At 42.3% G+C, this 22,131-nt stretch overlaps 1 long non-coding RNA gene across 1 annotated transcript in view; it reads left to right on the plus strand.

The window, feature by feature from the left end:
* LOC132766669 (uncharacterized) overlaps positions 1-22,131 on the plus strand; it is a 28,306-nt gene that overhangs the window by 926 nt on the left and 5,249 nt on the right. Inside the window, exon 2 of the long non-coding RNA XR_009630539.2 lies at positions 15,018-15,098. This is a non-coding gene — a long non-coding RNA (uncharacterized lncRNA). The remainder of the gene's footprint in view (positions 1-15,017; positions 15,099-22,131) is intronic.

Raw genomic sequence — 22,131 nt, forward strand, 5'->3', positions numbered from 1 at the left:
ATACAATAATAATAATGTAAATAGATGATTTAAAACAAATAATTTGTAAATTAAACAATTAAAAATACTAAAGTGTTTAAAACTATATAAAAACTCTTTAATAATTTTATAACCAGTCCTGGGTTTTGCTTTTTATATATTGTCATATCATTTTATACCATCTTTAAGTGTGGTGAATATTTTGGATAATCTGAGATCATTATTATTATTATTATTATTATTATTATTTAGTTTTTGTTAGGAAGAAAAAAAAGTATAGAAACATTTCCAGTCAAATATTTCAAACAATCAATTAATTTAAATGTCTTTGGTAATAGATAGATTGCAGAGAGCAAGTTTTCTATTATTGACTAACAAGAAGGGCAGTTTTGAGGAAGAACAAAGTGAATGCCATTGATTATATGATTATATTGTTCTGTATCAGAACCAATATAATGTAATGATTTGAGTGTTGCACTAGGATATTGTATGACCAGGGTTCAAATCCCCATTTGGCCATGGAGTCCTTGGGCAAGTCACACTCTCCCAGCCTCGGAGGAAGGCAAGAACAAACCCCCTCTGAACAAATTCTGCCAAGAAAGCTCTGTGGTTGGTAGTCTTAGGGTTGCCATAAGTCAGAAATAACTTAAAGGTATACAACGACAACAACAACATTTGTTCAGTCTAAGTCATATTGTGACAGTATATTTGTCAGTTTGCGTGAATCAAAATGGAGGGAAGAAAGGGAGGGATTCTCCTAATATTTTGGTTCTGCAACTTAGAAAAAAACAGGTGCAACTTAACCAAATTTCCACTATACTTGAAAGTTTGTAATAAAAAGTAAAGTATATCTATGGCTCTAAAGTGGTTTACAACCTCACTTGCCTAATTTCCGACAGACCTCACAACCTCTGAGGATGCCTGCCATAGATGTGGGTGAAATGCTTCTGGATAATGCTTCTGGAAGATAGCCATACAGTCCAGAAAACTCAGAGCAACCCAGTTTACAACTGCTTTATATGATCAGTGTAGATTCATATAATGCAGTTTAACTCATATAATGCAATTCAATCCAATTAAACCGCATTATATGAGTCTACACTGACTGTGTTATATAGTTGGAAACTGTCTATGTAACTACCCTGAAACTCCAGCATAGATGGGACCTGTGTCTGCATGCATATGTGTGCTGTGCATATAGAGATAGATAAGTAGTAGATAGCTGAAACAACATAAAATATAGGCCAGAAACATCAATTTGTACTGTTTTTGGCAATTGTTCAATGGCTGTATTTAGTTCTTGATTGCATAAGCAAAATTCCACAAGTGAGACCATTTCTGATGAGCCAAAATCCTATTGCTTTGTGTGTGTGTGTCAGGAGCGACTTGAGAAACTGCAAGTCACTTCTGGTATGAGAGAATTAGCCTTCTGCAAGGACGTTGCCCAGGGGATGCCCGGATGTTTTGATGTTTTACCATCCCTGTGGGAGGCTGGAGCTGACAGGGGAGCTGGAGCTGATAGAGAGAGCGGATCCACGCTCTCCCCAGATTCAAACCTCCGACCTGTTGGTTTCAGTCCAGCTGACACAAGGGTTTAACCTACTTATCCTATTGCTAATTAATAATCCTATTGCTAATGAGAATAGAACCATTTTTTTTGTCGTGTCAGGAGCGACTTGAGAAACTGCAAATCGCTTCTGGTGTGAGAGAATTGGCCGTCTGCAAGGACATTGCCCAGGGAGCGCCTGGATGATTTTATGTTTTTATCATCCTTGTGGGAGGCTTCTCTCATGTCCCTGCATGAGGAGCTGGAACTGATAGACAGAGCTCATCCGCCTCTCCCCAGATTCGAACTTGCAACCTGTTGGTCTTCATTCCTGCTGGCACAGGGGTTTAACCCACTGTGCCACCGGGGGCTCCTAATAGAACCATTGAATCAACAGCATTTACCTACAGATTGATTCACAATTCAACTGGCTTCTTCCAACTGGACCTAGCCATTAGGATACAAGCCACACAATTGCACTTTCTAGAAATGTCCATAACTATCAGTCAGTGCCACTTTACTCACTATTTCAGGAATAGCCATTGTGCATTTCCCATTCTACTATGGTACACTAAGCTGGCACATTGACTAATATCATATTCAGTTGCACAATGATGCAGCAGAATGGTTCTGCAAAATAACTGCCTTGTATCCATGCAAAAGTAGATTTATACAACACAAGTGGGGTGTAGGATCACGGAACGTTAATGTGGAACAAAGCTCCTCTGGGAACAATTTCACTCTCTGTGAAGTCAGTCCACTCTCAAGCTGAGCTAGAGGGCATTTAATATCAGTAAAAGACACACTTTATTAATAAACTCCTTCTTGTGTTGGAAAAAATGTGGGGAAAGGCATTCTTTTTCACTTATTTTAATAACTTTAGAGAGACATTAGACATAACATGAGAAACCGCACCATACAATCATTTACTAGTCCTTTGAGCAATATTTATTTTCAAAAGCACAAATACCCTTTACAGAGCCTTGGTTGGACTCCTGTGAGCAGTGGCCACAAGAAAGGGGGAGAGAGAAGAAAACAAAATGCCTTCTTGCATACACAACTGAAAGTTGGCTTAGACAAATTTGGAATATTTCTCTCGCAGAAAAGCTAAATCATCAAATTGGGTTAGCTAGAAGTATAATGAAGTGGTATTACTTCCTCATGGCATAACATCCCACTCATTTTATTTATCCATAAAACTGGCTTGCGTCCTGGATCATCAGTTGCAGAGACACACCAACATTATTAAGCAATAAACATATGTTTGCCATTTCTTCAACATTAATTGCTCCGTAAATGTATGGTAATCTAAATCCTGAAATGTTTGAGAGAGAAGAAAAAAGTGGCAGGAGACTTGTACAAACAAATTATAATGACAAAAGAAGAAATAATAGAGGAATTATTTCAAATGTGGAAAATTAATATGGAAATTGAGAGGGAAGATATCCAAAGGAAAATAAGTAATATAGTAAAGGAAAAAAAATAATGTACTTAGGGAAACAAGAAGGAAAATGTTACAAAAATGGTAAATGCACAACTTTCTTGGGTTTTTTTTTAACCAGGGGTAAAGGACAGGTGTTGGTATGGTTGTAAACAAAGAGGTGTGTTTCATCACATGATATGGGAATGCGACAGAGTACAGGAGTATTGGAGAATGATTGAAGGAGAAATTAATAGAATGTTAAATCTTCAAATCATAATAGCCAGTAGAAATGTATTGCGTGCAAGGATTCTGGGAGCATATAACCTGCAAAAGGAAAAAGTGGTTGACAAATTAATAGTGTGTGCTCAAATTGTTTTAGTGAGGGATTGGAAAGTTAAAACAAAGTGGACTCTGACAAACTGGTATAACTATATAGTAAATATGCTAAATGTGGAAATAAATTGTAAATTGAACAATATAGACAAAACAGAAAGTGTTATAATAATTAAGAACATGTGGGATCCAGTTAGGAATTATTTAGATAATGTATTAAGATGTGGAGTGGAAAAACTGAGTCTAAGACTGAGATTTCAATGTAATTTCTGTAGGTTATTGTATAAATTGTATGTCCAGGGGGTGGGGATAGTAAACAATAAAAAAATTAAAAATGAAATGCCCATCCAACTTGCAGTGATATTTTTGAGATAATTTTAAAGCTAAATAATACAGGCACCACATGGGTCTGACACATCATATTGATAGCAATGCAGACAGTTGTTGTCATCAGATGTTGTTGGGCTGCTATCAGCCTAAGTCAATACAGGGGAGATGAAAGCTGAATTTCAACAGTATCTGCTGGAACAAAGTCTTCCAATCCCCCCTGACCCTTAAAAAATTCCTTTCTTAATGCAAATTCATTTCTCCTTAATGAGGATTCATTTTGAAAAGGCTCTAGTCTGTTCATTTTCAAGAAATGAAAATGTGATGGATTTCACTCTTTTCCCAGTTTCGCAAGAGTCTTTCCTCCACCCTCAAAATTTAAAATATGTCAGCAACCACTTGTCCTCGATGCTGCAAAGGTTCTGAGTAGTCAGAGGTTTGGAAACATGATCCAGGTCTCAAAAGAATGAGCCTTGCCTGACTGGAGAAGGCCTTGTTGCTCGACTGTTGGCATTTTCCATACAAGCTGTGTTTTCACAAGTGAAGAAAGACGCTGAGAAGGAAATGGCTCCCTTGTCCTTTGCAGACTTCTTGGAGTTAATGAGCAAGCATGTCTCCAGGCCCAGAGCCCACTTTAACACGTGGTTTCAATAAGCAGCACAAGGAGGGACAATAGTTGCTTGTGAGAGGAGCATATGGTTCACTTCATCCAGAAGGAAATGGCAGGTGGGAAGGCTGGGAAGCGGGCTGCTGAAGTCTGCAAAAGAGGGGTGGAGAAGGTCCGGAAAAAGGAGAAGCCCTTTTCTTCCTGCCCACAAATTGAACAGCGCTGTTGGAAAAGAAAATACATATTTTTAGTTGCTATTCGAGTTCAAAAAACGAGGGCTCTACGGTGTTGCTAAAGGAAAGGGACACTGATATTTTTAACTGGTGGAAACAAACACACAAGAAGAACGCCAAGTGGCAGGGGCAGCTCATAAGCGAAGAGTTGGGGTGAAGAGTCCTTTGAGCAACTTTGTCAGCAGCCCTTGAAACAGCTAGTTGTGTGCCGTCGCGCCTGGGGCTATTATTCTCAACAAATGGAGGGATGGACGTGACTGCTTTCCCCAGGGGATTGCTTCTTGCCCTCCTCTAGGAAACTGGAACTCCCAAGAACCCAAAACGATGTAAATAACTCAAAACAAGTTTTATTTGTCACAAAGTCATTTCTTCAATGCAATAAACTGGAAAACTCTAGGGGGGGTGAAGGAAAACACACTGAATAGTCTCTCTTAGTCCTGGGTCCAAGGGTTTAGAAGCTGAAAAGCCTCACCAGGTTTCCTTTTCCTCAATGGCTGGCGATGCCGGAGCAAAATCGCAGCCCCAGTTCAAATGGCCTATTTTGAAGATGCAGGATCTTCCTCTAATGCCAAAAGAACTGGCTTGAAGGCGCCTGGGTCTCCTCAGTAGTCGTCCAGGATGATCTGGACATACAGCATGAGTCCCAGGGGTGAAACCTTAGAATTGACTGCTAAGAGGTAACTTTACAGGGTCCCATAAGGATGAAGTCTGTTACTCACGTCCATGTTGCAGAAACTCTCTTGGTAGAATGAAAAGAAAGAGGAAGTTCTCCCCTCTTGCAGGAAGAGGTGGAGCCAAACAGTGCTGATTGACAGCTACAAGTAACCAATGCATACAGATATACAAAAACATGGCAAAAGGGGCAGGATTAAACATGATACAACAGTTTTATATATAGGTGGCGCCACTCGCGCCGTCACACTCCCGGCCTAGATTTTCGGACTTTCGAAAATCTAAACAAAAATGAAGTTAAATACCTTTAACTTCTATAACTCTAAGACTGTAGGTCTTGAGAAAATAACAGGATTTTTAACACAAGAGCTAATCTGGGTACTGTAGAGTCCATGGGTGCTATTTTAGCCTTTGACATCACAAATCCTGAAGAGCAGGTACTGATGCCTCTTTGTCTGGCATATGCGACTGTAGCGATGGCCTTGGTGGATTTCTTGAATTTCTTTAACTGTCTTTGAAGCTTGTTGCGCAGAATCAAAGGACGTAAGAAGATCATCGACGTAAAAGTTCTGGTTGACAATCACTGATGTTGATTGGCTAAACAAATGGCCAAATTTGTCTGCAGTCTTTTTTAAACAATAATTGGCAACTGCCGGAGACGGAGTGTTACCAAACACGTGAACCCTCATCTGGTATTCGGTCACGTCAGAGAGGGATTCAGTATCTCTAAACCATAAAAACTTCAAGAACTTTCGATGTTCTGGGCAAACTAAAAATGCATAAAACATTTTGTGTATGTCGGCTATTACTGCATACTTCTTTTCTCTGAACCTTAAAAGAACTCCAAGCAGGCTGTTAAGCAAGTCGGGGCCTTTAAGAAGAACATGGTTTAAAGCTTTGCCTTGACATTCAGCACTAGCATCAAAAACAATGCGGACTTTGTCGGGTTTCTGAGGATGTGTCACTTTGTGGTACGGCAGGAACCACTGTTCTTCTCCCTCCGCACATGCACTAGCTGGCTCAGCGTAGTTACTGCTGAAGAGGTCTTCCACAAACTGGGTGATCTGGGTTTTCACCTTGGGATCCTTTAACATCCTTCTTTTTAAGGACAGAAGACGATGAAGGGCAACATCTCTGTTGTTGGGTAGAGACGGTCTTTCTGGCTTGAAAGGTAGAGGCGCAATCCAATTACCTTGAGGGTCTTGAGTGACTTGGTTGTTCATCATCTCAAGGAACTTCTGTTCATCTTTAGAGAAGGCTGTTTGCTCATCTCTCTCTGTGACTTCGAAGATGGAAGAGTAATCAGGCATTACTCCCTGGCAACAAACTGAAATGTGGCTGGCACATCCTTGCATTAGTGAAGGCCTTTTTGTGACAGGCTGGAACATCTTGTTCAGGCAGACCGGACCTAACACCGTCCATCCTAAAGGCAACTGCTGAGCTATGGGGGATCCCTTAGGACCTTCAATCTGGTTGCTAACACGGAACAGCATGGGACAGTCTGCGCCGATAAGCATGACGATGTCTGTTTCCAAGTCTAAAGCTGGAATTAGATCTTGGATGCCTTTGAGATGAGGATGGGCTTGTACCACCTCCTTTGTGGCTATTTGTTCTTTGTTTCTGGGGATCAGGCTGCATTCTATAAGGTCAGGAAGTTCATAACTGGCCTTTTGTCCAAAAGGCGAAATTTTGAACTTTGTCGCAACCCTGCCATACATTTTATTCTTTCCTGAACAAGTGGATATGGTGTACTCCACTGTCTTGCTGTGAAGGTCGAACATGTCAAAGAACTCTGGGGTTGCAAGAGAAGCATCACTTTGGGCGTCCAAGGCGACGTAGACCTTTTTTCTGTTCCACGGCTGCTTGTCTGGATACACCTCTGCCAGGCAGATTGGGTGGCAAATCCTGGGCTTGTTGCTATTTTGGGATAGCTTGGTGCAGGCAACAGCAGGAGCCTTGAGAGCTACCTGAGGTTCTGCAGGCCTTTGATCATCTTTAGTTTCTTCTTTGACAGAAGACTTTGATTTTGCTTTGAATTGAGTAGAGTCGAAGTTGTGCATTGCAGAGCAATGCTTGAGGCTATTACAGTGTTGACATTTCACCTTCTCCTTGCAGTCTTTGGAGAAGTGAATAGTGGAGCCGCAACATCTATAGCACACCTTGGCCTTTTGGACTATTTGGAGCCGTTCTTTGTAGGGCTTCTTCGCGAACTCTCTACATTCAGCTAGGCTGTGTGGCCGTTGATGAATGGGACAGGTGATGCTGTTGTTGCTGACTGGTTGAGCAGAAGCTGGAGGAGTAGTGTCCGTCATCTTGACACTCAAATTCCTTTTAAGTTCTTTGCCCTGCACTCTGTCTTCTTTGGAGGTCCTTTCAGGCTTTAGGCCTTGGTACAAAGCAGGAAGACCTGTTTGAGGGTCATTCCTCTCACGAGCTGCTTTGGTAACAAAATCCACTAAAAAGTTGAAGGGCGGGTATATATTTGCATTTGCCTCCTTGTATTTGAACACCTCTTTCCCCCAAGCTTCTCGAAGGGGAAAGGGGAGTTTGCAGAGAATGGGACTTTGCGACGTGTGCTGGTCCAGACATGCCAATCCTGGCAGCTCCGGATTTCCTTTGGCTGAAGATAGCTCTAACAAAAGATCACTGAAGTCCCAAAGCTGTTTACAATCTTTCATCTTTAGCGACGGGAATCTGTTGAGTCGATCCATGAGAGATGCCTCTATTTCGGTGCTCGCACCATAGCGCTGGTCCAAACGAGACCACGCTGTGGACAATGCTCTTTGGGGGTCTGCCACATGAGCAGCATAAAGTCTCTTTATTTGCTCGGCTGAGCTGGGTCCAAGCCACGCCATAAGAAGGGACAATTCTTCGTCAGCTTCTAGCTTGAAATCTCGGATGGCCCTCTTGAAGGTAATTTTCCACAGAAGGTAGTCTTCTGGCCGGTCAGTGAATTTCTGGACCCCTTTGTCTCTGATGTCTCTTCTTGGATTCCGCAGGAGGGATCCCAATTGTGAATCCGGTGTGTAGGGGTACATCTGAGGAGTCTGCTGTGGTGTGACAAAGTCAATGTTCTTTGGTTGAACACGTCTCGTCACAATGGTAGGAGATGCTGGGTTCAGAAGATTGCTGGTAGGCAGCGCCTCTGAAGCTTTCGTCCTGCTAGGGACAGCTGGCTTGGCATGTAGGGATGGATGTGGTGGTTCACTCCCGGCCATGCCCTGCCAATCTGAGGGGATGACTGGATTGAATCCGATGGACACTGGATCCTGTAGAAAGATGTCATTCTTTGGTTCCCACGCGGACAGGTGGTATTTTTGAGGCTTAATTGCAGGGATGGACTCTGACAGAGACGATGGCACCCTCCCGGCCATACTTTGCCGCACTTTGGGGGAATAGGCTGGCTTTGGAGCCGCGAACACTGGAACAGGTGAACTATCTTCCGGATGGTCTAAAGAAACATGACCCTGTACTACAGGTGGTTCCAGTTGCAGGTGTGCTGAAACCTTTGCAATAGACTCTTGTGTTGGCAGGAGGCTAAGGTTTTCTTGAGTTAGCTCCTGTGATAGAGCTTTGGCTAAAACGTTGGCCCTGGCTATCTTTTGAGCTGTGTCTCTTTTTGCTTGGAGTAGATCTAGGTCCCGTTGTAGCGTATCCTGCTTGGCCTTTGCCACTGCAAACTCAATTTCTCTCTGGGCCTTAGCCTGTGCTAAGTCAGCTTCCTTTTGGGCTTTAGCCTGTGCTAACTCAGCTTCCTGTTGGGCTCTCGTCTGTGCCAAAAGCAGTTCCTGCTGGGCCTTAGCCTGTTGAAGGAGGAGCTCCTCCTCTTCGAAGGCGAGGCCTTGCTTAGCCATCTCCGCAGACGCCTCTGCTTCTAACACCTCCTTTCTAATTTCTAAACGAATAGCCTCTCTGCTATAATAGGCTGCTTTGGAAGATGTACTAATAAATGAATGTGCAGATTGGGACGAACTGCTATGCCTAGATAAATGTTTGGATTTAATGCTGGCAGCCTTAGAGGAACGCTTAAGCAGACTGGATCTAAGGCTTACACATGGGGAGCCTTGAACCCTTTCCTCTGCACCTTTGGATAAGGAACTAGGCTCTGGTTCAAATAGAACCGCGCTGTAGCGCCTCCTCTCTTCCTGTAGGGTAAAAGAAATTTCTTTAGCTCTATCCAAAGACTCTGGAGTATTAATTTTGTTCAGTACATAAATTATTTCCTCTGCAATAGCACTTCCATCATGGAAGGCCTTCAAAAATTCTTGTTTAAGAACTTCTTTTTCCTTTGGGCAAAGAGAAGCCTTAATTGACTCATATAAAGTGGGTAAGTTTCGCCAAGCCCTTTTAAACCTTTGTGTAAGTTGGCTTTCCTGCTGCAAAAAACCGAACATGGCCTTCTCTGTGGGATGCCTTTCTCTGACAGGGTGGGGGGATTTGACTCTAACTTGTAGGACCTCAAAGTTTTGACTTGCCATAATGCAAAATTCAAAGGAAACTTAACCCACACTTTAAACAGTACAAATGCAATACAATTTAAGCATACAATGAAAAAAGCACACAAAAAGGCAATGCAATTCTTGAAAAGACAATCACAATAGTTGCTTTCTTTAAAAGGTAAACCTTGCTTTGTTTAGCCTATTGAAGGCTCTCAGGAACTGTTGCTGGGCAGACTTCAAGTGAAGGCTGGCTCCTCCCACCCCTCAACCCTGGAGGGCTGAAGGCTGGCTCTGCAAAAAAGGCGGGAAGTGCAGAAGGCTGGAGACTTTGCAAAGGCTTGCTTGCTTCTGGCTGGATGTTGCAATTACTGTAGAAGGCTTGCTTCTGGAAAAGGGCGGGAATCTTTAGAAGAAACAGTAGCTTGCAGAAGATGGCTGAAAAAACCCTGCAAAAGTATCAATCCTGCAGAGAGCTGCAGAGGCTGTGCAGAAGGCTGGAACAAAAGCTGGTTGCTTTGCAATTGCTGTGACTTGCTTGAGAAGCAAAAAAGGCGGGAACCCCAGGGAAATGTATCCACTTTGCAAAGCTGGGCTTCCCCTCTGAAGGCAAAGGCAGGCTTCCTTTTGACTCTATTTTTTCTTTAGAAAACTATAAGCTTGGCAAAAATAAGACCCTTTGGCTCCTTCTTTTCCCTTTTAGCACTTCTGGAAAAGAAGGCTTCTCTTAGCAGTGTGCCGTCGCGCCTGGGGCTATTATTCTCAACAAATGGAGGGATGGACGTGACTGCTTTCCCCAGGGGATTGCTTCTTGCCCTCCTCTAGGAAACTGGAACTCCCAAGAACCCAAAACGATGTAAATAACTCAAAACAAGTTTTATTTGTCACAAAGTCATTTCTTCAATGCAATAAACTGGAAAACTCTAGGGGGGGTGAAGGAAAACACACTGAATAGTCTCTCTTAGTCCTGGGTCCAAGGGTTTAGAAGCTGAAAAGCCTCACCAGGTTTCCTTTTCCTCAATGGCTGGCGATGCCGGAGCAAAATCGCAGCCCCAGTTCAAATGGCCTATTTTGAAGATGCAGGATCTTCCTCTAATGCCAAAAGAACTGGCTTGAAGGCGCCTGGGTCTCCTCAGTAGTCGTCCAGGATGATCTGGACATACAGCATGAGTCCCAGGGGTGAAACCTTAGAATTGACTGCTAAGAGGTAACTTTACAGGGTCCCATAAGGATGAAGTCTGTTACTCACGTCCATGTTGCAGAAACTCTCTTGGTAGAATGAAAAGAAAGAGGAAGTTCTCCCCTCTTGCAGGAAGAGGTGGAGCCAAACAGTGCTGATTGACAGCTACAAGTAACCAATGCATACAGATATACAAAAACATGGCAAAAGGGGCAGGATTAAACATGATACAACAGTTTTATATATAGGTGGCGCCACTCGCGCCGTCACAAGTTGGTCACATTTTGTAATGAACTCATCCCCCAGGCAAGACGGTTTCACAACTAACTTCTATAATATATTCAAAGAGGAAATCACACTGACCCTGACTACACTTCTCAACAAAATAATGGAAAGGCATAAAGTACCAAATTCCTGGAAATCCTCTGAAATTCTTACAATTTTAAAACTAAATAAGAATGAAATTAATCCCTACTTTTATAGACTGATTTCCCTTTGCAATGTGACTGTAAAATATTTGCCAAAATACTAGCGAACATATAGAAGGAAATAATACCAGAATTAATTCACTGTGGTCAATATGGATTTATAAATAACAGGAAAATAGTTGATCCCATAAGGAATACTCTGAACATCTTGAATCATGCCACAGTAAAAAATAATCTAAAATACTCATACTAAAAGACTCATTCTTCAGAAGACATTGCTCCCACATTTTTCATTCTTTTGTTTCAGATCAATAGGGCTGAAAAATTACATTGCATAAAATGAAAACTGAGATTATCAGAAAGCGTCTTCCTGTCTGAAATCCTAGGCGCCTTGCAAGGTCAAGTTTTGCTCACATAAGTGTTGAGTTGCCAAGTTCCCACATGAAGTTCTGTTCATAATTCCTATCTTCTACAGACTTAAAATAGAAAAGTCTTCCATCATATAAAGTGAATTACTTCACAATCAAGGTTGAGGAACTGAAGGAAATACTTCAAGCAGTTGCTGCTGAAGATCACAATCAATGTTGGAATGCCTTCAAATCAGACAGCATTTTTCTTGAGCAGTTAACAGAAAGGGGGATATATCACTAGATGGATTTTTTAAAATGTTCATTTATTGTCATTAGAAATAAAAGCTGCTTCAGATAATGCAGCTGATCTGAAGGAAAATATGACTCTCCCCCCTGTATAGTTGAATACATTCCATACATTACATGTTCCATTTCATGTGGTGTTCAGGATGTAATTTAAGTCTTCAAGTGGGGTCTTCCCAGATAACTGTGATCATAAATCCCAGAGAATTGCTTTGCATGGCTCCTAAGAATCTCAGCAATGTCAACAGTCTTCTCCTTTCTTGTTGACGCTTTATTGTCTTACCATATTGTCTAGACATTATTTCCTTCAAAAGGTCCCAGTTCTATCTTCCCACAACAAAGATACAAGATAAGGCAAAGGTAATCATGCAATCCTAAATACAGTAATAGAGGCTGCTGGGGCATACGTAAGAAAACAGATGTGTTCCACTATAATTTATGGACATCATCAAAGTCCAGAAGGCCAAGGGCTAGCCTCGCCTATGTGCAAACTGCTAATTCAGACACAGGCAGGAAACAGCTGGTCTTCTTACTAAGGCATGCTTCCTTGTACAAGTCTAACAGCCTAGTGACTACGTGAAACTGGGGAAAAGTCACCAAAATATACCAGGAATGGGGAATACATGACTCACCACATATATGCTAGATGGGGTTGATGCTAATTGTAATCTCAACTGCATTTGGGTGTCATTTGTTTTCAAGGCGCAACCTATACAGTGTGATTCTGAAGAAATGTTATTCCAACTGGTGATTGCATTGGCCTAATATCACACAAACATGATTCGACTTTCCTCTCACCCCTCAGTACCCACAACATACTCAGGGAAATTTACCTGCCTTCTGGAACAGATTTTGAACCCCCTTATCCTGATTTTGACGCTTCCACACAGCCCTATATCACAGAATATCAAGGCAAAATCCACCAAAATCTGCTTTGAACTGGGTTATCTGAGTCCGCACTACCATATATTCTAGTTCAAAGCAGATAATGTGGGATTTTCTGCCTTGATATTCTGGGATATAGGACTGTGTGGAAGGGCCCTAGGAGAACCTGCTGCAGTTGGTTTTGGCCTGACCCTACTGGGAAGGTTAATAAATACTCTTCTCTCACCCATTCATCCATCCTCACTGAAATAATTGATTGCAAACTACTTTTACACTTTGGATTCATTTTGCAGCAATTAAAGCAAGTCAATGACAATATGGGGAAATGGGAGGGGAGAGATAAACACTAGGGGAGTTTGAAAGCAGAAGGAAAATGTTGAGGACAGAAGAATAATCAGGATTATTCCTGCCAAATTGAAGCACTTGGAAGGTATGAGAACTGGGTGGTCTTGGATCAATTGTTTTCTCTCTGCCTCACCTTCCTCATGTGATGCATGTGCCCAACTTTGAACTGTTTGGAAGAATAGTGGGCTATAAATGTAATGTAATAAACAAGACATCAGTGGTCTTTTTGGCTGGAAGTTCAAATTCGACACACATCTGGAGTGCACTGAGGAAGGCTGATAAAAGGGTTTTTTTTTAATAACCACACATTCAGTAATATTTCTCCACTTTTTGAGAATCAGTGTGCAATGTGCCTCTTGGGAGACTAAAGGCACAAATGAACAGGATTTTCTAATAGCAGACGGAACTAGTAGAAAAATCCTAGTAAACGTTGATAAATCTCTTTCCTGCTCCGCAATCTCTAGACTTTACACAAAACCAACTCCAATAAGAATGATGGAATCTCTCACTTTCTTTCTTCCACTATTGCTGTCTCCTCTTACTCCAAATACTTTAATAGATTGACTAGGTACTCTTTTTTTCTCTCTCCTCTAGGATCTTCTGCCAAAGGGTTGCTTAATGTTTGTTGGCAAATGTATTTGAGACAGAAAGGAAGCAAAGGGCCAGAAACACCAGCCCAGGAAGTAGCAGGCAATTCTTGCCTGCTCACAATTTTTAATGCAGAAACACCAGCAAAGCCAAATCATAGCCAGAGCTTGTCTACATGGGCTTAATAACCCATACTCACAGTGTAATAGCTGCTGGCTGTCTTCATGTTATCCTTGAACTTCCAGTAGTTATTGTGGGGTAAACCAGGTTAAAAGTTGTGGGATGCTCTAGAATTTAGCCAATGCTTTAGGGTTTGACTGGGTCCAATTCAGATCAGTCCACTGTTCATACCATCCACTGCTTCATTGCCACAAGGAACAGGAAACAGATTGGGCATGTGGTGCTGCCATCTCTGATGCCAGATGGCTGCAGAAGTCCATGAGAGCTCCTGGTCATCAAAGGTGCCCCATGCTGACATCAACAGAGGTGCCTGCACAACCAGGGAGGGGAGTTGGGATAAGCTTCCTCTGAAGACCTCAAATTTCTGTCAGACTCCTATGGGAGGAGGAGTCAACATATGTACTATCAGGAGTTTCTGGAGTTAGATTTGGAAACTTTCTGCTGTACATGCAGTTGCCCTGTACATTGAACTATAGCTACAGACTGGACTACCTTCCTGGCAGTGAAATGTTCCCAGGCTCTGGATGTCCTTGGCTGGACAGGAAGGGATATAAAAGACTTCCTGTCTGGGCTGAGACCTTGACTAATTCAGATTCTGCTGTATTTTGGTATGTTTTTCAGCTCTGGCTCAATGCTTTTGGTTTCCAGGATCCCAGCTTATGTCTAACAGCTGCTGCAGCCCTGACAAAAACTGCTCACAAATGTCAGGGAATCATCTTCTAGCATATCACAACTTCAGCTTTCTCGTGTGGATGACTGACAGATTTTTTTTAGCCCAAAATGTGCCAGGGAAGAGCACTCTATTTGTTCCATTGACTAATAGAAAACTCACTGTGAACCAGAACCAATAGCTAATATACTGGCACGAGTCCATGGGCATGACCTTCAGTAGCACTGATCTAGCAGATACAGACCAAGAATCTTATTGTGCAGGCAGCATGCATTTTAAAGTAATATTTATGTGTTCAGATGAAGACCCACTCCTGGCTTTTGGACACACATTGTAGTCAAACGGGCACAATTAAGGATTTTACTGCATGTGAGGGGATAGAAGCAGTTTCCAATCATGACATCTGGCAAACTGACGTCAAGCAATGGTAACCCTGTGGCTGAGTGAAGCTACACTTCTGGGTCAGTGGTATAATCTTGCCCTCCTCCTGTGATGTTCCCAACTTGATTTTCTCTTTTGTTTTGATTTTAAGGCACTCCTTTAGATTTTCTTTATTGGGGAACATTGGGTGCCATCACAGAAGCCAAGAGACCTTGAACTTTATTGCATAGAGGTAAGTCCCAGTCTGTACAAGGACCAAGTAGCAACAGTCAGAACTGACCACGGAACAACAGACTGGTTCAAGATTGGGAAAGGCGTACGGCAAGGCTGCATACTCTCACCCAACCTTTTTAACTTGTATGCAGAACACATCATGCGATGTGCGGGGCTGGATGAATGCAAAGCTGGGGTGAAAATTGCTGGAAGAAACATTAACAACCTCAGATATGCAGATGACACCACTCTGATGGCCGAAAGCGAGGAGGAGCTGAGGAGCCTTCTAATCAAGGTGAAAGAAGAAAGCGCAAAAGCCGGGTTGCAGCTAAACATCAAAAAAACCAAGATTATGGCAACAAGAATGATTGACAACTGGAAAATAGAGGGAGAAACCGTGGAGGCCGTGACAGACTTTGTATTTCTAGGTGCAAAGATTACTGCAGATGCAGATTGTAGCCAGGAAATCAGAAGACGCTTACTTCTTGGGAGGAGAGCAATGTCCAGTCTCGATAAAATAGTGAAGAGTAGAGACATCAGACTGGCAACAAAGATCCGCCTAGTCAAAGCCATGGTATTCCCTGTAGTCACCTACGGATGTGAGAGCTGGACCTTAGGGAAGGCTGAGCGAAGGAAGATCGATGCTTTTGAGCTGTGGTGTTGGAGGAAAGTGCTGAGAGTGCCTTGGACTGCGAGAAGATCCAACCAGTCCATCCTCCAGGAAATAAAGCCCGACTGCTCACTGGAGGGAAAGATACTAGAGACAAAGTTGAAGTACTTTGGCCACATCATGAGGAGACAGGAAAGCCTAGAGAAGACAATTATGCTGGGGAAAGTGGAAGGCAAAAGGAAGAGGGGCCGACCAAGGGCAAGATGGATGGATGGCATCCTTGAAGTGACTGGACTGACCTTGAGGGAGCTGGGGGTGGTAACGGCCGACAGGGAGCTCTGGCGTAGGCTGGTCCATGAGGTCACGAAGAGTCGGAGACGACTGAACGAATGAACAACAACAACAAGTCCCAGGGCCCTTGCATGCTCAGAGGCTATTGATCATCTTTGCTTATCAATAACCCCTGATGGCTTCAACACTGGGGGTGGCAATAAGTATTGCATGCCGTTGTACAATAGGGACTGTAACCAAAGGTGACATTCCTGCTACTGTGCTGGGTTAAAACTTCCATGCAATAAAGACTTTAATCAATGGACCATGTAATTCCTACTCCTGTATCAATGCCTCCTGCAAGCCCCTAAAAAGAAAAGAAAACCAAAGACATGTCTTCCGCATTCCTAGATCAGATGTGTATATTTGAAAGTGATTTTTCTAAACTTTAAGAAGAATTTTTTATATTGTTCTTCCTTTTCATTCATATAATTTTTCAGTGTCAGGCACAGCCCAAATAATAACCAGGTCTAAAATGATAATGAGCAGAAGTTGGAAGTAACAGAATTAAGATTCCAGTAACAAATAAATAATGTTTAGCACTTTCCAGTCACAACGTGCATTCAGTAAGAAAATCAGAGGCTTAAGTAAATTCCTCCCAGAGGTTGGAAAAATAACTGTTTGGACTTCAACACCAGAATTCCCCAGCAAGTAGAAATTCTGGACTTTGAGCTCTAATCTATCCTTTAGAACTTGATAAAAGTTAACAATATTACCCTGAATGTGTTTATTGGAGTGAGTCCTACTGTGTTCAATGGGGCTTATACCCTTTTCTGTTTAAATTTGCTTTCGGTGGATCATGCCCTTCTCACTTTTATTTTATTCTGGAAGAGCACAGAAAGGTAAGTGTGGGGAAGCAAAAGAATTTGAGGAAAGGCACTGGCGCGATCCAAGCAAAACAGCTTCCTATGTGTGCCAGAATCCAAACTGTGTCTGCTACAATGTGGTTTTGGATGCTAAGCTCTTTGTGCTTCAGAGCTTACTGTCCACTGATGGGCAACCTTTCTCAAGGGTGTGGTTTGCAGAGAATTATGAGAAACTCAGCTGGAATATGCTGTTTGGAACACAGCATCGATTCTGTATTTTTGTTGGCAAAACAAAGCGGTTTCACTTTTTTGGCACCACTTAAAGGGGCCCAGTAGGCAAGAGCATGGAAAGCTGGCAGGTTGAGAAGCAAGATTCAGTGGTCTTGGAAAAAGAACAGGAATAATGCAGCTGAACTGACTGAATAATGCTTGGGAATATATATATTTTAAAAATCCATGTGCTTCATTAGCTCCAAAACTATATTTGACCACAGCATGCCAGATCGTTAGCCGCAAATGATGTGCTTCCCAACAGGTTTCTTGAGTTTTGAAGAGTTTATGTCTTAGGGCAGCTTCCCTCAACCTGGAGTTTTCCAGATGTGCTGGAGTACAGCTGCCAGGAGCCCCCATGTTCTTGTTGTTATAGGGTAACTCATCTGGAAGGCACAAGTTGGGAAAAGCTATCATAAAATCATGCAATGATAGAATCTTAGAGTTGGAAGGGATGCTGAGAGCCATCTTGCCAAAATCCCTGCAATGCAGGAAAACACGATCAAAGCACTCCTAAAAAATGCCTATCCAACCTTTGTTTAACAACCTCCTAAAGCACTCCTAAAAATGCCTATCCAACCTTTGTTTAACAACCCCCTAAAGAGAGTCCATGACTCTCTGAAGCAGTCTATTCCACTGCTAAATAGCTATACCGTAAAGAAGTTCTTCCTAATGTTTAGGTGGAATCTCTTTTCTTGTAATTTGAATCTTTTCGTTGGGGTTCTAGTTTCTGACATAGAAGAAAAATAGTTTAAGCCATCTTCAACATGAGGCCCCTTCAAATGTTTAAAGATGGCTATCATGTCACCTCACAATCTCCTCTGCTCAAAATTCCTTCAATCATTCCTCATAATGCTAGATTTCCAGACTTTTGATTGTCTTAGTTAATTATTTTCTGGACACATCCCTACTTGTCCTTATTTTTCTTGAACTTTAGAGGCCGGAATTGAAAAAAAAATGATGAGAGCAGAATAAAGTGGTACTATTCTTTCTTTTGGTCTGGACACTATTCTCTGGGCCCTACTACACAGGACCTAAAATATGGGAGAAACTGGGATAAAAGGTGAGGTGGCTAGATCACTCTTGACAAGAATGCAAGCTAAATCACATCATTGGTTGGAAAACAAGGGTTTAAAAGTGCACTTAAAATCTGAGATCGGCTGAAAAATGTGCATATTTATATCCCTGCATTCAAGAAAAACACGAGACTTTGTCCCTATATGCTGGTGTAGACTTCTCCAATGCATGTCCACATTTTAAAATCCCGAAACAGCTGCTGAGGACTGTAAACAGATGGAGCCACAGACACACAGGTGGCGAAATAGAAGCAACCATTCCTTTGTTCTCATATTTATGAAATTAAACAGACCTTGAATTTACACAGTGGGCACCAGCATGGCAGGCAAATGACCCCAAAGGGAAGCAGGGTTCAAGAGGGAAAAAGTAAAGTCAACAGGAGGATGAGGAGAGATAATGACAGAAATCTGCTTGTGTGCACCTTCACATATCCACATCAGCACTTATGAGGTTCAGCATATCTCGGAGAGTTAATTTAAAAAATAAAAGAAAACTTCTGGCAGATGTCCTGCATCCATTTTGCAGATTTCTAAAATCTTCTGCAAACAAATGTTTCAGGATGCCAGAGGACTATTTGCTGGGACTGGCAGCTCCATATTTGAACTTATTTCAGGCACTGTGGTTTTTTGCCCCACTCCTTTGGCCTGCATTATGAAGCTGTTTGGAAGGGCCCTCTGATGCATCCTAGGCTTTTTTGATTCTCACATTACATCACACTATTAACTCATGTTTAGCCTCTAGTTCACGAAGGCCTCTAGATACCTTTCACTTAGGTTCCCTTTAAGCCAGATGTCATATATCCTAGATTTCTGTGTATAATGTTCCTGTCTATATAGTACTATCTTACATTTATTCCTGTTAAAATTCATTTTGTTAGTTTTGGCCAGGCTCTCCAAACTGTCAATATAATTTTGAATCCTGATCCTGTCCTCTGCGGTATTACCTACTCCTACCCACCCAATTTGGTGTCATCTGCAGATTTGATAAGCATGCCCTCTAAACCTTCATCCCAGCCATTAATAAAGATGTTAACACCAACCTGAGCCATTCCACCAGCCACTTCTCTCCAGGGTGAAGAGCAAGCACTCTCTCGGGGTTGGGTCAGTCAACCAATTGCATATCCATCTAATTGTAGCACTGTGGAATCAGAAACAGTAGAAGTAGCAGAGAGGCAGAAGGAAAGGTGGCAGAAATAACTGGAACAGAAGAAAGCATACAAACTCAGACTGGTTACTGAACCATAGCAGGAAAGGGGATCATTAACAGATTATTCCCAACATGAAAACAATGTATTTCCAAATGACTCTATAGCACAACACCGGGAAAGCTAAAATATTGCAAAATACAGCTGAGGCAAAGTGGGATTAATCCATCACTATAGCAGTATAACAGTGTTATGTGATAAACACTTGACTGTTTAATGATCTGTTTAAAAGTTAGTTTAATTATTCTGGAGCACATTTCTTTTACTCCCTAATATGTTCCCAAATGCAGTTCTGGGACATTAGGAATGTCTATCTAGGACCTTATCTACCCTGGGATCACTCCAGAGCAGAAATCACAAAAAGGGGTGGCAGTGGTAGCCCATGTGTACATCTGACTGGTCCAAATCAGACCCAATCCTACTGTCCACACTGTGTTGAAATGCAGGAGCAAAACTTGTTTACCCAGTGACAACTACAAGAAGTTGCAGAACATCATGGGGTCAGCCAGGAGTGACCAAACAGTGGGCACTAGTTATTAAGCCCATATAAATGAGCCCTGAGTCCTTCTGACTATATACAGGAAGATAACACATGTTGAGTGGCTTTTTTCTCTCCCTCAGCCATCAGCATCCATATCCCAAAGGTGCCAACAAGATTCAATCCGGAGTTACAACACACAACCTGGTACTAAAAGTTGAATCTAATAGATCAGGAGCAAAGGGTGTGGTTCTGAGTACTGCATGCAGCCCCAAAGACTAGTTTTCAGCCTTACAGTCTCTCCGCATTACACAGATATTCCAGTGGAGAAAGAACAAAAAGGAATTATTTGCCTCTGCTAGATGCCCCTGTACTGTTTGGCATTTTAAAAATCACCTGTTTTTCAAAAGCAGACATGGACACAAGCTACTTTGGGGGTGCTTCTCTCCATCCATTTTTTGGGGTATTTTTGGTAGTCCATGCAAACTCCAGAGAGTCTTGGGAGCAGAAAAGTAACCCCAACTTCTGCACTTGCCTGCCTCTGTCTTATACTGTACATTCTGCATTATGTAGGGAGAAACGGTCTCAGGGCAATGTCTTAGACCATGTAGACAGAGCCAGACCATCCATACAGACAGTCAGACTCTGTGTTACCTAGAAAAAAAACCATAAGTGTATATTGGCCTTTGGTACCTCTCTCATATAAAGACAGCCAGATGGCTACATCTGCAAATGTTTTGGGACAATTGAGCTGAGGCATACGCTTCTGGGTTCCTCCCTCCCCCCTTCCCCATTTCCTGAGTTCTTACTGGAACTGTGTTGGATGTGGATTAATCATTCCATTCTATTGCCATTTGAAGCCATGGAATACTGCATGCTGGAGACCACAGGACTCAAACCAGCCAGCAATGAAAATGAGCTGGGAAGGAGCAGGCTAAGAGGGAACAGAAATAGCAACTGGGACAATGTCAGTGTTGTACAAACTCATAAGCAATTTCTGGGATTTGTCTCAGAGGAAAGCAGCATCAGGCATGCTCCTGGCACAGTTTAAATTTGGTTATCTTTGCAATCCCACACCAGAAATAAATTTATAGGGGCTTTATGGATTTGTGTTGGAATACCACAAGCTATTGTATCACCAGCACTTTCTGGAACCTGCTGGTTTTGGTTTTCAATGAACAAGTTCAGTGCCAAGTCCAGTGTCAAGTTCTTTTTCTGATCATTGTAGTTAAAGTCAGACTAGGGTTCCTAGGTCTCAAAGCCTCACCCTCAGTCTCCAATTGTCTCAGGGCAAGCAGGAAGAATTTCAAAGTCATTGTATTGTACTGCCTTGAAACTGACTGTGAATCTTGCGCAAGCAGGCACTTGCATCTGCCCCCCCCCCCCAGCCCCCATCCCACCACCACCACCATTACATAGAAAGCCTTTAAAAAAAACTCTCTGATTCTATGAACTCTATCCATATTCAGGACTTTGATTTTGAACACAACAAAATCAGCAAGTGGGAATAAGTGGGACTAGCCATGAATTGTTGACCACATTCACCTTCTGCCGCTCTTATGCCCTATACCAAAATCCAAGTGCCCGATCCGTATTTTTAAAAGTTGAGCTGTGAATCATAGAATCATAGAATCAAAGAGTTGGAAGAGACCTCATGGGCCATCCAGTCCAACCCCCTGCCAAGAAGCAGGAATATTGCATTCAAATCACCCCTGACAGATGGCCATCCAGCCTCTGTTTAAAAGCTTCCAGAAAAGGAGCCTCAACCACACTCCGGGGCAGAGAGTTCCACTGCTGAACGGCTCTCACAGTCAGGAAGTTCTTCCTCATGTTCAGATGAAGCAATGGTATACCATGGCAGATTTAAAGTAGAAAAGTAATCCACTTGTCTTATATAAAAATACAGGGAATGCCAAGTGCTATTCTGCTGTGTATGCCATTTCATTGCCCAACTAAACATTCTGCAAAGCACAGTAATTATACATTCTCAGATTTATTTCAGTTATATTACAGTACAATCATACATTTCAAGTAACCCTCATTTCATTCACAAGAGTTGCTCCTAGTTCAATAAGCACAGAATACCATCCTTAATTGTTTAAGCCAGGCATTCTCAAACTGTGGCCCTCCAGCTGTTTGGGCCTCCAACTCCCAGAAGCACTAACAAGCTTGTTCAATTGTTAGGATTTTTGGGAGTTGAAGGCCCAAACAGCTGGAGGGCCACAGTTTGAGAATGCCTGATTTAAGCATTAGAACTGCCCTAGGTTCAATCTGACA

Source organism: Anolis sagrei, chromosome 2, assembly GCF_037176765.1.
Source record: "Anolis sagrei isolate rAnoSag1 chromosome 2, rAnoSag1.mat, whole genome shotgun sequence".
In the NCBI taxonomy this organism is placed as follows: Eukaryota; Metazoa; Chordata; class Lepidosauria; order Squamata; family Dactyloidae; genus Anolis; species Anolis sagrei.